Source organism: Myotis davidii, unplaced genomic scaffold, assembly GCF_000327345.1.
Source record: "Myotis davidii unplaced genomic scaffold, ASM32734v1 scaffold334, whole genome shotgun sequence".
Taxonomy (NCBI): domain Eukaryota; kingdom Metazoa; phylum Chordata; class Mammalia; order Chiroptera; family Vespertilionidae; genus Myotis; species Myotis davidii.
In genome coordinates, this window is record NW_006285797.1 from 388,074 (window position 1) to 402,702 (window position 14,629).

Genomic DNA, 14,629 nt, shown 5'->3' on the forward strand with positions numbered 1-14,629 from the left:
TCTGGGATTTCGCTCTCTTTTTTCAATATAATATTATAATCTATAATAGTAAAAGTGTAATACGCTAATTAGACCAGACATCCTTCTGGATGACCTTCCAGACAAAGCTGGGGCTGGGAGGGAAGCCCGGGTCCCAGTGCCAGAGGGAAGCTGGTGCTGGCAGCCAGGGGAAGGAAGGCCTACTCTTGCATAAATTTAGTGCATTGGGCCTCTAGTATAATATACTATGATATAATATAATATTGTATTTATTTTTTAAAATTATAATTTAAAAAAATTGAATCCCCCCACAATAAACAAGCAAATAAAACTAAATGAGAAAAAAGGAGAAATAATTAATTCTTATGGAGATTATGACAATTGAATGCATAAACTATATAAAATGTCTAACATCAAAAGTAATGTAACAAATACTTGGGCTTGTCAGCAATACCTAAATAACCTTAGTATTTTTGGGTCTGTGGAGTATTCCAGAGATGTCCGAAATACTTCAAGTTGCCATACCTACTATGAAAATGGTACCTCTGGTTCTCTGTATTTCTTCCATATTGAGTGATTTTCAAAGTGAGCTTTGGAAATAAGCGGTGTATGGTACAATACTTAAGAACACAGGCTCAGCAAAGGGAACCACACAGTCCTTTTTAGACTGGCAAGAGGCAGTGTGGCATGGAGCATAGGGACATGCAGCAAATTCTCAATAGACCTCAATCGAATGAAAGTCATTGTGTAAGATTTAAAATATGAAACTCAAAAAAGTGCCCAGATCAAAGTGGCCCAAAATTAAAATATTGAAATTATATGCTAAACAGAATGTGACAACTGGTAAAGACCAGGAAAGAGAGATTCATGCTGAATCTAAATGCAAAATTCTTTTTTCTCATGAGATTCTTCAGAAAGAGACTCTACACCTTTAAATCACAACCTTACAGGAGAGTATGACTATGTTGTTGCATACACATAGACTAAATTAATAAGAAACAAGTGTAGTTTTATTACTGTGCAACAAAGCATCTGGTTGTCTTTTTAAAATAGCATAAAGAACAGCTGGAGATATTGTTTGATATTAAATCAGTGACATTTGGGTCCTAGTGATAGTAATGATGACTGTGTTTCTCATTTTATGAAAAATTATGTCAGCAGAACCACTCAAAGTGTTCTTTCCTAACAGTACTTATAGCTACGTGAGTTTGCATCATATTCATATCTCAAAAAATAATCTTATGGTAATTCTGACTTGGTATCATTTAAAAATACAATGTTTTCAATAAAACAGATATGAGGAAAAAAAAGAAAAAGAAAAAGAGCACAGCATTGGGAGCCTGGAGATGAAGGTCCTAAACTATAACGTGTGAAGTGGGTCAATTATTTGCCCCTTGGGCGAGTTTCTTTATGGAGTATCCATGTTTGAGGGTTGCGAACATTCAGTAAGTTAATGTGTGTTTGATGCTTAGGAAAGTGCCAAGTCTGCATAAGATCAATGAAATGTTTGCTGTTACAGATGCTTCTCCATTTAGCAGCGGTTCTCAACCTGTGGGTCGCGACCCCTTTGGCGGTCGAACCACCCTTTCACAGGGGTCGCCTAAGACCATCCTGCATATCAGATATTTACATTACGATTCATAACAGTAGCAACATTACAGTGATGAAGTAGCAACGAAAATAATTTTATGGTTGGGTCACAACATGAGGAACTGTATTTAAAGGGCAAGAAGGTTGAGAACCACTGTAAGGGGTTCGTTCCATCCTGATTAAACCCACGTAAATTGAAAATATCGTAAGTTGAAAATGCATGTAATACACCTAACCTACGGAACATCATAGCTCACCTTAGCTTACCTTAAATGAGCTCAGAACGCTTACAAAGTCGGGCAAAAATCATCCTACACAAAGCCGATTTTATAATAAAGTGTTGAATATCTCATGTAATTTATTATGTGTTTTGCTTTCACATCATCATGAGGTTGAAAAATCATTAAGTTGAACCATTTTAAGTCCAGGATCATCTATGTTTGCACAGTTGTGACCAAAGTCAAAACATACTTCGCTCGTGAAGGCGTGGATCACCCTTCTTTCTGCCTCTGTCACATAGAAGCCTGTGAGCATTATTGGAGCATACTGATCCTCAACAGGGCACATCGTCTTTTTCAAAATGCGAGACAACCCGTCTTTAAGTAGCTTCCTGCATTTCCTTTATCCCCAGGAGTTAGATATGAGCCAGCAAGTCGATCCTTCCCTTTTAATATTGCTTAGGGACCAAGCCCCAGCCGCCGGCCTCTCTGCCCCGAGCACTTCCAACAGAGGACTTCTATGAGGTATAGGAACAAGGGAATACATTCTCGTGAGAACCGTGAAATGTGGGTTCAAGTACGACATATTAAGCACTGGGGAAAGTATTAATTTAGGACAACCTTCCAGACTTCCTGCCAGGACACCTCCCATCCCGAAAAAGTAGAGTTCCCATATATTGGGGGCATAATTATATGAAAAACGATTACTGTTTATCTGAAATTCAAATTTAGTTGGATGACCTTTTATTTGCTAAATTTGGTAGCCCATGGGGGCAATAAGATATGTTGTTTAAAAGGATCACTCAGCCAGAGGAGTTAGTGCTAATATACATGTACCATTGAAATGGACCCTTCAAGAGCAGCAGTGTCCCCAGGAGCCTATGTTGGTTCCTTTTGTGAGAACCACACAAAGTGAGTTTGAGAGAGTAACCCGCTCCATCTCAAAAAGACCACCGGCATCCACTTACTATGCTGCAGCTGAAAATGTCTTCTGGAAAGCACTCCACGTTCTTCATTTCTTGTTGTTGTTACTGTGCTAAGTGAAATTAAAATGCTAATCAAAAATTTAAAAATATTATGGCACAATAAGAAATGACCTGCATTCCAATGTAAACAGACACATCACTTAATTCCTTCATTGAATTAATAGTGTTTAAGAGGGACTCTCAGATGCCTTGTCTGATACAAGTTGGTACAGTACTAGTTGCTTTCTTTTTTGACCATAGTCTTAGGGGAGTTGAAGATTTTAAAATGAAAAAAAAAATTAATGTGTTTATAAGTTGATGTTTCAGTTCAAGTAGAATCTGCAATTTCAACATGTGAGCATCTGTGTGCTGGTAAAGTCTCATTAAAATTACTGTAGAATTCATGGTTTCTGGGTTCATCTTTGTTTTTTATTTAAACACACAAGGTTAAAAAAATTCTTCCTACTTTTGTCATTTCAAATTGCTTGAGTTGGCTCTGTGAGTCATTACAAATAGATGGTATTTCACCCGTGAAGGGTGAGTATAATGTTTTTGCCCTCATGAAACATGTAGCTCAGGTTTTGAAAGCTTTTTCTTTTTATTAAAGGGGAGTAAAAAACTCTCCTTACAGATAACCTACCCCACTTATTTTATTAGGATTCTGTGCAGATGAATAATTTAGACCTGTTATCTTTGAGTTCTTGAAATGAGATTGCATAATCACCTGAATTATCTTTTAGTTCCTCAAGTCCAGAGAATTCTATAATGCTCTATAAGATCACTATGAGTGCTGTGATGAGAAATTTGAATGCCAATTTAGTCCAATAACAAAATGTATATTAAACTATTATATTTCAGTGCTAAGAACTGACTTTGCTTGTATTACTAATGCTTTTGAAGTTATAGGTAATGTGTTGCATATTCATCTTGCATGGTAATAATAGAAAGAACACTGGACCAGACCATAATAGTTTGGATCATAGTCCTGGCTCTGGAGGTTTTGAATATCTAATCTTATTGGAAGATCCCTTTAGCATTATTCAGTTTAGTTCTCTGATTTAGATCCCTTTAGCATTATTCAATTTAGTTCCCTGATAAACGCTGTTTCACATTCATGTGTCATTATGGGTTTTACTAAGAAAATTTTAAAAAATGGGTTGGCAACTTTTAATTTAGTCAATAAAACATTAAAATATGATACCAGTAACTATAACTAATCTTTACAAAGAGAAAATTTTAACACACACACAAATACATGCGCGCGCACACACACACAGCCATGAATTCACTAATGCAAAATAAATTATGATACTAGACTGAATAAATTTGGCTCTATTTTTTAAAAAACTCCTTAGAGACAACAGTGGAAGAAGAAAATTTTCCCCCCCTTTATCCTCATATTTATTCTTTTTTCCATCTCATCACTTATGGAAAAGAAGGGGATTTATTTTAAAGACAGACTTTATTAACATAATACTATATAGATTTAATCTAGGAGAGGCAATCAATATTGGCAAGAGAAAGATTTGTTTGTCTCGTAGATACCTCAATTTGAAGGTCCTAATTTCCCTCCAGTGGCATACACTGGGGACCTAACATAACACGTTCAGAGAGGACCTGGAAAACTGGGAGAAGAGCAGAGGAGAGAAAAAGATCAAGATCACGAAGGACAGGATGGTTAAGGGAGGGAGAAGAGGGGTAGGGAGGTGAACAGAAGAGGGGGAGTTTCCGGATGTTGAGGCAGACACTGAATTGACTGAACGTTAACTTGGAAGAAAAGTAAAAATATCATTTGGACAATATACATGACATTGTTTCGTAATAAGATATACTTCTGGGCAATCGATTGCACATGACTCATTCCTAGGGTATTTATAAGACTTTTTCTCCTGGTTGTTGAAAACTTTGTCAAGGACTAGCATTTGGGATCTACTGATTCAAAATACTTCTAGCCTGCAAGAAGGTCAAGGTTTCACATTCCACATGCTTTTATTCTCTATCTCAGATGTCCATTGTTTCTTCTTTATCTAGATCATATCCGGTCATTTTCATGATTCATTGCAAACAGTAACTTCTCCAAAAAAACCTTCTTTTTCTAAATCTGATGCCCTTCCTCTGTGCTGTGTTAGCACCCTTGTCATTTTTAGCTTCTTTTTATGACACCAAATCATACTTGCTTATTTTAATTGTTTGTCTTTTACTTATGTGTAAAATTCCTGACAGTAAAATTCCACCTCACTTTGTGTTGAGTGAATAAATGTTGTTTCACATTCAGGAGTCATGAAGCTTGCTATTTCCCTGCCTACAACGCCTTCCTTCTTGTTTGCTGGGAAATTTCTCCTTATATGTTTTAATATCCTTCATGTTAAGCTGATTGTTAGGTCGCCAGAGGCCAGAGTGGTGAGGGATTATGAATTTATTTGATCATCTGCACACCAGGTGGCTGAGCCTGGATGGCTCCAGCACCCAGTGGTGGGGAATTAGAGGCTTTTATAGGACTTTTGGGGGGCTTTTTCCTGAGCAGAGACTTCTTTATGCATACCCAGAGGGGAGAGAATGGAATGTGGTCACCACAAGTGAAATGTGGTCTCAGCAAAGGGAATATCCATAGTGAAATGGCCTGAAAAGCCAGTTACCTGGGGTAGGGATATCAATTCAATTGCTTGATCAAACCTAACATTGATTTGCAAATCCTTCTTAATTTCTTCTCTCACTGCAGCAGATTTGATGATTTGATTCTCTGCCCTAATTTTGTACTTTTCATTAAAGAGTAATTTTCAAAATAATAAAATTATGTCTCTCATTCAAATGTAAAATAGAACACATTTGAACTATTTTATTTAAGTCATCAATTAATAAGTGAACCAGTAAGATGTCACAACAACTTCAAATGAGAATTGGATTTATGTGTCTTCTGGACAAATCCATTTGCATTGTCCAGCACAGGAACCATTTACACTACTGTGGACAAGGAATATCTGCATTCCCATTAGTTTTCTAGAGATTAATTTCCATCCCTACAGAGCTGTAGAATATTCTAGTCAAAGACAATGAAAGACACAAATTTTTATAGAACTATATAACCTTCAACATTCCACTGAAAGAACATTCAATAATCTTTTTACCCGTATGAAAGTCATTCACGTTTCCCCTAACACTTATAATAGTATATTATTAAGTTTTCACCCTTTTGAAATTATTTTCCTATTCCTCTCCCTGCCCCATCTGCTCCTCCAGTAAGCCCTTTAGGAAAAAGACTTGACCCTAAACTCTTCTCTGGGCTGATTAAAAAATTTACCACCCTCCCGTTTTTTCTTTAAATTGTCTTTATTGTTGAAAATGTTACAGATGTCCCCTTTCCCCCTTTCGTGCCCCGCTACTCTTGCCACCCCCCCAATCTTTCACTGCACCATTGTCATCGTCTGTGTCCATAGGTTATGCATTTATGTATATAAGTCCTTGTTGTCCCAGCTACAACAACGAAGGTCAGTTAATAAGCTAAAAGTAACATGCGAGTAACTTTTAAAACCTAATTGTGAGAAAGCATTGGAGAATCGGCACGATTAATAGATAATTCTTGCAGTTCATTTTTTCAGTGTATTTATTTAATCCCCCAATGCTCACAGCTAGTTTAAGCTCATTTCTCTTAGATAGGGAGAGAATGGGGGATTCTGTTAGGAGCTGAGCACATGAAGAAAGATAGAGATGATGGTAACAAACGTAATAGTAATCAGAAAAATAACTAATGTTAGAGAATCTACCACGGGCCCTTCACAATGTGGTTTTGTTTTCCTTTGGGATTGGACAGTTATCAGCATGCTATAGAAGGGAGCTTAAGTAACACGGGGAAGACCTCACAGGAATTAAGTGGAAGACTAGTGTTTAAAACCAGCACGGTCAGATTCTGAGTTCTTAACCATTAAACATTACCCGGGAACAGCCTAAGCCAGCGGTTCTCAACCTGTGGGTCACGACCCCTTTGGCGGTTGACCGACCCTTTCACAGGGGTCACCTAAGACCATCCTGCATATCAGATATTTACATTATGATTCATAACAGTAGCAATATTACAGTTATGAAGTAGCAACAAAAATAATTTTATGGTTGGGTCCCAACATGAGGGACTGTATTTAAAGGGCCAGACGGTTGAGAACCACTGGTAAGCACAGGAAAGTCTGCACCAGGACGCGTTGTGATGGGTTGGTGTCTGAGGCTATGCTCACCCAGAAGTTCTTAGCAGAGGTTGGGTCTGTGAACAGTATTAATAGTCAACTCAGTAAATCTAAACAAATACCGCCCCCTCCCCAGGCCCCATACCCACATAGTAGATGTTGACATGTCAACAGTTTTTCTGATACTTGGTGAATTCCTTATTATCTGTATCAATGGGGATAAAGAAGAGGATCAGCAGCAACATTCAAAATTGAGAACACTAGATACTTTAAACACCCTGATGCTATTAATTAATTAGTTAATTAATTAATATAAAATTATGTGGTGGTCACAGCTTGAACCTGGGTCCTCTGCATGAAAACTCTGGAGCGGGTCTTTACAAGATGCTCAGTGAATTTCTGATAGAGGCACTTGGTGAACCTGGTCTCTTTCCAGGGGTTTGGGGTGAGATAGACAGGTCTTGGAGATGGCATCAAAGGTGGCCTTGGCAAAGTTGCTCAGGGTGGCAGCACAACCCAGGCCAAGGTGTAGCAGTCATGGAAATTGGCCATCACCAGCCGTGTCTTGGGCACAGGGGCTGAGACATGCCAGGACCCCTGGGCGCAGAAATGAGGTACCCCAGCACAGTCACAGCAGCTGGTCACTGTGCAAGAGGCAGTGTGGTGCTGGCCCATCTAGTTCCCCCAGTGGCCTTGCAGCACAGGGACAATAGAGAGCTTGGCCAGGATGATGGCCACTCAGATGGCAGTGGCTACTTCCTTGGAGCACTTAACACCCAGATGGACATGTCCATTGTAATCCCCAGTTAGGACAAATGCCTTGAATCGGGTCCTCTGGTCAGCTGCATATACTCCAGGATAACCTTCAAAACCTCAACCCTGAGATATCCTTGAGAAAATGTCAGTGATTTCAGGTTCCTTGATGGGTAGGGAGAAGAGATAGGTCTCCTCCAGGCACTTGATGTTCATGTCCTTGACCAGGTGGCCCAGCTTGGTGATGGGACTCCACTCCTTGCCCTCGACCTTTCCTCTGCAAGCTCCACGGGCTCACCGGCAGACTCTGGCCTCTAGGCCTCTCCTCTGCCAAATCCTCCATGGAAGCTGCCTGGGCCCCGGACTGCAGGGGCCCTGGGGCCTTCAGACCCGCCACAGCACCAATGTCATCACCATTTGGTGTTTTCTCAGAGAAGTGGTGTTTGTTTTTTATTTTTATTTTTTTAAATATATTTTTTATTGATTTTTTACAGAGAGGAAGGGAGAGAGATAGTCAGAAACATCGATGAGAGAGAACCATCAATCAGTCGCCTCCTGCACATCCCCCACCAGGGATGTGCCCACAACCCAGGTACATGCCCTTGACCGGAATCGAATCTGGGACCTTTCAGTCCGCAGGCCGACACTCTATCCACCGAGCCAAACCGGTTTTGGCTTGTTTTTTTATTTTTTTATTATTTTATTTTATTTTTATTTTTTTGATGTTTGATCTACAGATACTCTTGAAAGTATTTGAGAATCTGTGGCAGACATTTTAGAAATTCTCTTTAAATAATGTTACATAGTGCTTCCTCGGTTCCGAGTACTGTTCTGGTTGTTTATATGGAAACTCATTTAATTTTCAAAATTACCCAATGGAGTTGGTACTACATCATCTATGGATGAGCAAATGGAGGTATAAAGTGTTAGAGTTGGGATTCAAACACTTGCCATCTGACTTCAAGAGAACATGTTTATCACTGCAGAACTGCCTGTGATCACACTCAATAATGTCCAGTTATGGTAAGGGTTGGGGTGTGGGATGAGGGCAGGCTAGAAGAGGTCAATTGGGGGAAAAAGGGACATATGTAGTACTTTCAACGATAAGGATTTTAAAAAAAGAAAGTCCAGTTACAGGTGAGAACACCCTGCTTTCTCCATGTCATTATAATTCTATTTTCATCTTGTAACTCACTCTTAGCTTGGGATATAGTACATGTCGGTACCTTTTGCAGGCTTGGTTCTTTCTGCACTCTCCCTGCATGGATAGGAGGGTTGGGTTTTTGAAGACTTCCTTTTACAAAGTAAGTAAAAGTTGAGATGTCAAGAAAATAATAGTAAACAGAAGAGGAATTAGTAACATCAATTTAGCCTCTTTAGTAAGCACCAACCCATTTAACTGGAAAAAAATTTAAAGAGAAGTATAGTTTATAGGATAGCTAACTGGACAAATGAATGTAAGTTTAAAAACGAGCTACAATAATAAATAATAGATATAAGGAATGACATCTAGGAATTTAATAAAATTCACTGCAGCATCACAGCTGGGCTCTGACTCTTATTAGTTGTGTGACCTTGAGAAAACTAAGTAACAACCCTAAGTTCAGTTTCCTCACCTGTAAAATGAGAATACTGAGTACCTACCTCATAGGGACAATGAGAGATTTAAGTGAGATAATGTTTGCTAAATGCAGAGTATAGACCTGGCATTTGGTAAAGTACTCAATCCATTCTGTTATAAATTACTCCAAAATATTCTTCCTCAGCCACTAAAAAATACCTTTGAGGGTATGGAGGATATATACCAGTGGAATTTTTATTTCACAGTAACGCATAAACATGTGCTACGTGGGATACAGAAATCTTGAAATTGAAACAACTGTCGAAATGAGATCGAACTTGACGAGGTGGAGGGAGGGAAGTAATTCAATAAAGCCAGATGAACTGTGATCTATGTTCACTGAGATTGTAGCTATCTGTTACCCACCATGTGACAGGGCACAGCAGAGCCATTGACAAGAAAATAATCACTTATATTTAGAAATCCCATCACATCTCATGAAATTTCCCTCCAGTAAAAATGAACCAGAATGTTTATAAGTGCTTTCATTTTTTAAAAATTTACTTCAACTTTTTCTACTAAATAATTAAGAAAAACATCTGCTTTTTTACTTTGTATTTTTATATTATCCATTTGCAATCCTATATAATAAAAGGGTAATATGCAAATTAACCCTAAGGGCCGAATGACCAGGACAACTGCTTGACCAGTCACTATGAGGAGCACTGACCACTTCTCGGTCCCTTTGCCCAGCCAACAGGCTCCGATCACCTGATGAAGAAAGGGGAACTGGGGGTGTGTGGCAGGGGATGTGGCTGGTGCCAGGCCAAGGCCCCCACCCTGCCAGCCGCCCCACACATAGAGGGCAACGCGTGGCGGTGGCAGGGCCGGCAAGTGGTTGGGAACAGCTGACTTCTTGATCCAGTTCCCAGCCATCAGGCTCCAATCACCCAAAGGCAAATGGGGAACCGGGGTGGGTGACAGCGGGGGGCGGGGCCAGCTGTGGGCAGCGGGGGAAGATGGCCCTGATCACAGGCCAGGCCTAGGGACTGCACCTGCGCATGAATTCGTGCGCTGGGCCTCTAGTATAAAATAATTCTGCAAGTTGAATTTTTGTTTTCTGTTATTTTTAGGTCTATTATAATTCATGAATTTGGGGTAAAGTATCTATTCAATGCCCCAATTGATCCCAAAGTTGACTTTTCAGCTGAATAGTTGGCATGCAAGATAGTTGGGGTTACATGCAAAATACTCTATTACATCATCATGAAGCTTATTTCTTTAGTAATGTTAGAGATTCAGCCGAATTCTTAATATTTTGAAGACATAACTTGAATCTAGAATCTATTTTAAAAATTCTACTTGGACTTCCTATTTTTGGTTTAATATTTTTTAAAATATATTTTTATTTCAGAGAGAAAGGGAGAGGTAGAGAGAGATAGAAACATCAATGACGAGAGAGAATCATTGATTGGCTGCCTCCTGCACTCCCCTCACTAGGGATCAAGCCCACAACTCAGGCATATCCCCTGACTGGGAATCCAACTGTGACCTCCTGGTTCATAGGTCAATGCTCAACCACTGAGCCATGCTGGCTGGCCTATTGGTATTGTAATACAATTATTTTCTTATGCAATGAATTTTCTGTAACATAATATTTTAAACCCCATTGTATCAAGCTGGTCAATTGGCTGTATCATTTTTGAGCTTTTAATCTAGGAAAGCAGATACATTTTAAATTTTAGAGACATTATGCTATTTCTTACAATTAAAAAATAGCTTAAAAATGAAATATTCCCCCTCTCCAGAAATTTCATTGTCAGAAAATGGTAATAGGAAACACACACACACACACACACACACACACACACACACACACACACAATTCAAACAGTAAGAAATACAATCCTAGCCAAAAGAACACACATAATACATGATATTGTTAACATTACCCAATTTAATATTTTGGCTGGCTTTCCACAAATGCAGCAATTTAGAGTACAGCTTGAGGATCTGGCCAATTTGGCATATCTCAATCATTTTATAGGGCAATAGAAATATTAGTTCCTGTAATTTTCAAGGTAGTCCCTCCTACCCTGTTCATGTACCCCATGAGCCCTTCCCCTAATGTTCAAACAGAACATCTTCCTAACATAAGCATTTATACTGTGGCTGAATGCTTTGGGATCCCCATATTGTCTTTCCTGAACTCATGTTTCAGCAGCATTCAAAGCACAACAGCTGGCCCATCGTGAGGTTTTTTTCCCCCCCATAGCCATTGGCTCCTGTAATTCTCTTTGTGTTTTTAATGGCTGTAGATAGCTGCTAGGCCAGCATCTGCTTGAGACACAACTACAGTGAGAAATTCACAATCACAACTTCAAGCCTCTGGGTCTTTGTAACTTACACAGTAGCTGGGGCTCAGATTGTTATGTACACTGGAAAATATAAATATCCGTTCACCAGGGAAAGTAGGAGAGAAAGCAGGGAAAGAATATGGCAAATAAATGAGGGTGTAATAGTCTGGTCATTTTTTGTTACTAGAGAGAAAGTCTTTCTGAAACAGTATGAAGATGACACAAATATTGTTGTTTTTGAAGTTTTAAAACGGAGGTAAATTCTGTAGAGAACATGTTTAGCTATCACATTCAATTTTATGGTAAGCTGGAAGCTCTAAGTGCTGATAGGTCTCCCTAAGTAGCAAATCCCCAAATTGATGAAAGAACAAGCACCCACCGGGTGGCATGGCTCTGTGGTTGAACGTGGACCTATCAACTAGGCGGTCAGGGCTCAATTTCCGGTCAGGGCACATTCCCAGGTTGCAGGCTGAATCCCCCGTGTGGGGAGTGCAGGAGGCAGCTGATCCATGATTTTCTCTCATCATTGATGTTTCTGTCTCTCTCTCTGTTCCTCTATGAAATCAATAAAGATATACTTTTTAAAAAAGAACAAGCACCCTACCATAGATGTATAAATTTGCTTTCAAGTATAACTCTATATTTATAGCATAATTTTTATACATTGGTATATTATACTAGAGGCCCAGTGCACAAAATTTGTGCACTCGGATGGGGTGGTCCCTCAACCCGGCCTGCACCCTCTCGCAGTCTGGGAGCCCTTGGGGGATGTCCGACTGCCAGTTTAGGCCCGCTCCCCGCCACTACCACCGCGCTCGCCAGCCGTGAGCCCAGCTCAGTGCTTCTGGCTGAGTGGCACTCCCCCTGTGGGAGTGCACTGACCACCAGGGGGCAGCTCCTGCATTGAGTGTCTGCCCCCTAATGGTCAGTGTGCATCATAGAGACTGGTCGTTCCCCCATTTGGTCACTTTGCATATTAGGTATTTATTTATTTATTTATTTAAGTTTTCTTTATTGATTAAAGTATTCATATGTGACCTTATTAGCCTTTTATTATATCGGATAGTACAAATGATATGAGAACTTGGCCTATGCTTTTTTCTGTACCTCAATAATAATTTATATTGTATTTGCACTGCATTAGTGAATGTTATAGTAATTGTATGACTAAACTATTTACATCCTTCCATTATATTTCTGAAACATAGCAGTTTGATTGTTACTTTGGGGAAATGGAAATAATAACGGTGGCCATAAACTTTGAGCTGTTTGAAGCATTTGATTATAATTTCCGCGGGCTTGAGCATCTGTCCCCTGTCATGAACTAAATTATATTGCCAGTGTTTGCACTGATAATCATTTACTTAAGAATAAAAAATAAAGGTCTGTAAAAACTTTCAGCATCGCTTAACCTTGTTTGAGTTGGGAAACTTCATGTGAGATATTTTAGATAATTAAGACTGGTGATAAGAAGTGTTTTTGGTAGAAATGCAAGAAATACATTTTTTAAATTTGTTTAACAGTATCTTATTTATATGTAGCAAATTATAGCTTGGAAAGATATTAAGATATCCAAATGAAGCTCAGAAGATAATTTTAATAACATTTGGATGATTACTAGAATCTTTTTCTTAAGACTGCAATTATAAATACATATATAGTTCACATCTACTTGTACATTTAGTGTATCAACTATGTAATATGGAAATCATATTTCTGAAGGCCTCCAGATATAAATGTATAACCCAAACTTTTAATCAATGGATAGTCCAAAAAATAGTAAATATAAAACTATATATTAGAAAGTAATAGGAACAATTTTTAGAATAATATTGAAATAAAAAAACCCCACAAAAATGAAGGAAGACATAAAACATCAGGAAAAGATTGACAAATGTATCCACACAAAATTAGAAAGAATTACAAGGAAAAAAAGAACAGAGGCTAAAGACAAAAGGTCCACTTCTTTTTAGTATATGAAAAGCTCTTATCTTTTAATAAAAAAGCAGGAAACGTGCATAGTCATTTCACAGAAAAAGAGGCTAGGTAAAGATCACTAGTAATCAAATTTTGCAAATTAAAACAACAAAACCCATTTATTAAGTCTTTTGGAAAAAGTGAGCTTGATAATATTCAAATTTGACAATGATATTAGGAAATAGATAGAGACATAGTTCCACTAACTATATATTTCTGCTAACTTTTTGAAGTGTAATTTTGCAAAACCTGGGCAATAGAAAAGGCATGAGTTTTGACCCAGCAACTGCACTGTTAGAAATTTACCCCTATTGATATATACCCATATACATTCTTGTATTATCTATAATGTCAAAACAATGGAAACTACATGAGTGCCACTACTTATTCCATGAATATTAGTAATCTATCTAAGTAGATTGCCATGGAGTTCATACAAAAGAATGAGGTAAATCTGCATATACTGATTTGGAAATATCTGCATGTGGGAAAAAAAGAACAAGCTTCAAGATACAATACATAATATAATGTATACTTGATGCCCGGTGCACGAATTTGTGCATGGGTCGGATCCCTCAAGGTGACCTGTGGGGATTGGGCCGAAACCTGCAGTCCAATGCCACTTGCTACTCCTGCCTTCTGCTTCCACTCATATTGGCCCCACTGCGCAGGCTCGTGCCCAGTCAGTCCAATAGGGAGAGGCGTCGCCACAGTGGCACTCGCCAGCCATGAGCCCTGTGTCTGGTGCCCGCCCGAGGCGGGTGGAGCAGGCCTGTATGTGACTGGCCCTCTGGGCAGGCAGTGGGATGCCCTTGCCAGCCTGGAATCTGGATCTGTCCTGCTGACATTCGTGCTGGTTGTCAGAAGCCACCTGGTGGCCACTTTTATATCATTTCTTCCTTGGGAAGTGTCTAGGAAGGGGAAGTGGCCACGGTGCCTGAGGCCAACTTCCAGGAGGCCAGTGGTGCTGTCGGTATTGTGCCAGTGGCACTGGTTCATTGGTGCCTGAGTGGCTGGCACTGGACTGGTGGGCTACCAGGATGGGTCAGTCAGCTGA

General features: G+C 39.3%; 1 pseudogene; it reads left to right on the forward strand.

Moving 5' to 3' along the window:
- Window positions 1-7,533: 7,533 nt before the first annotated feature.
- The window catches only part of LOC102755149, a 33,094-nt pseudogene continuing 25,998 nt past the window's right edge, over window positions 7,534-14,629 (forward strand).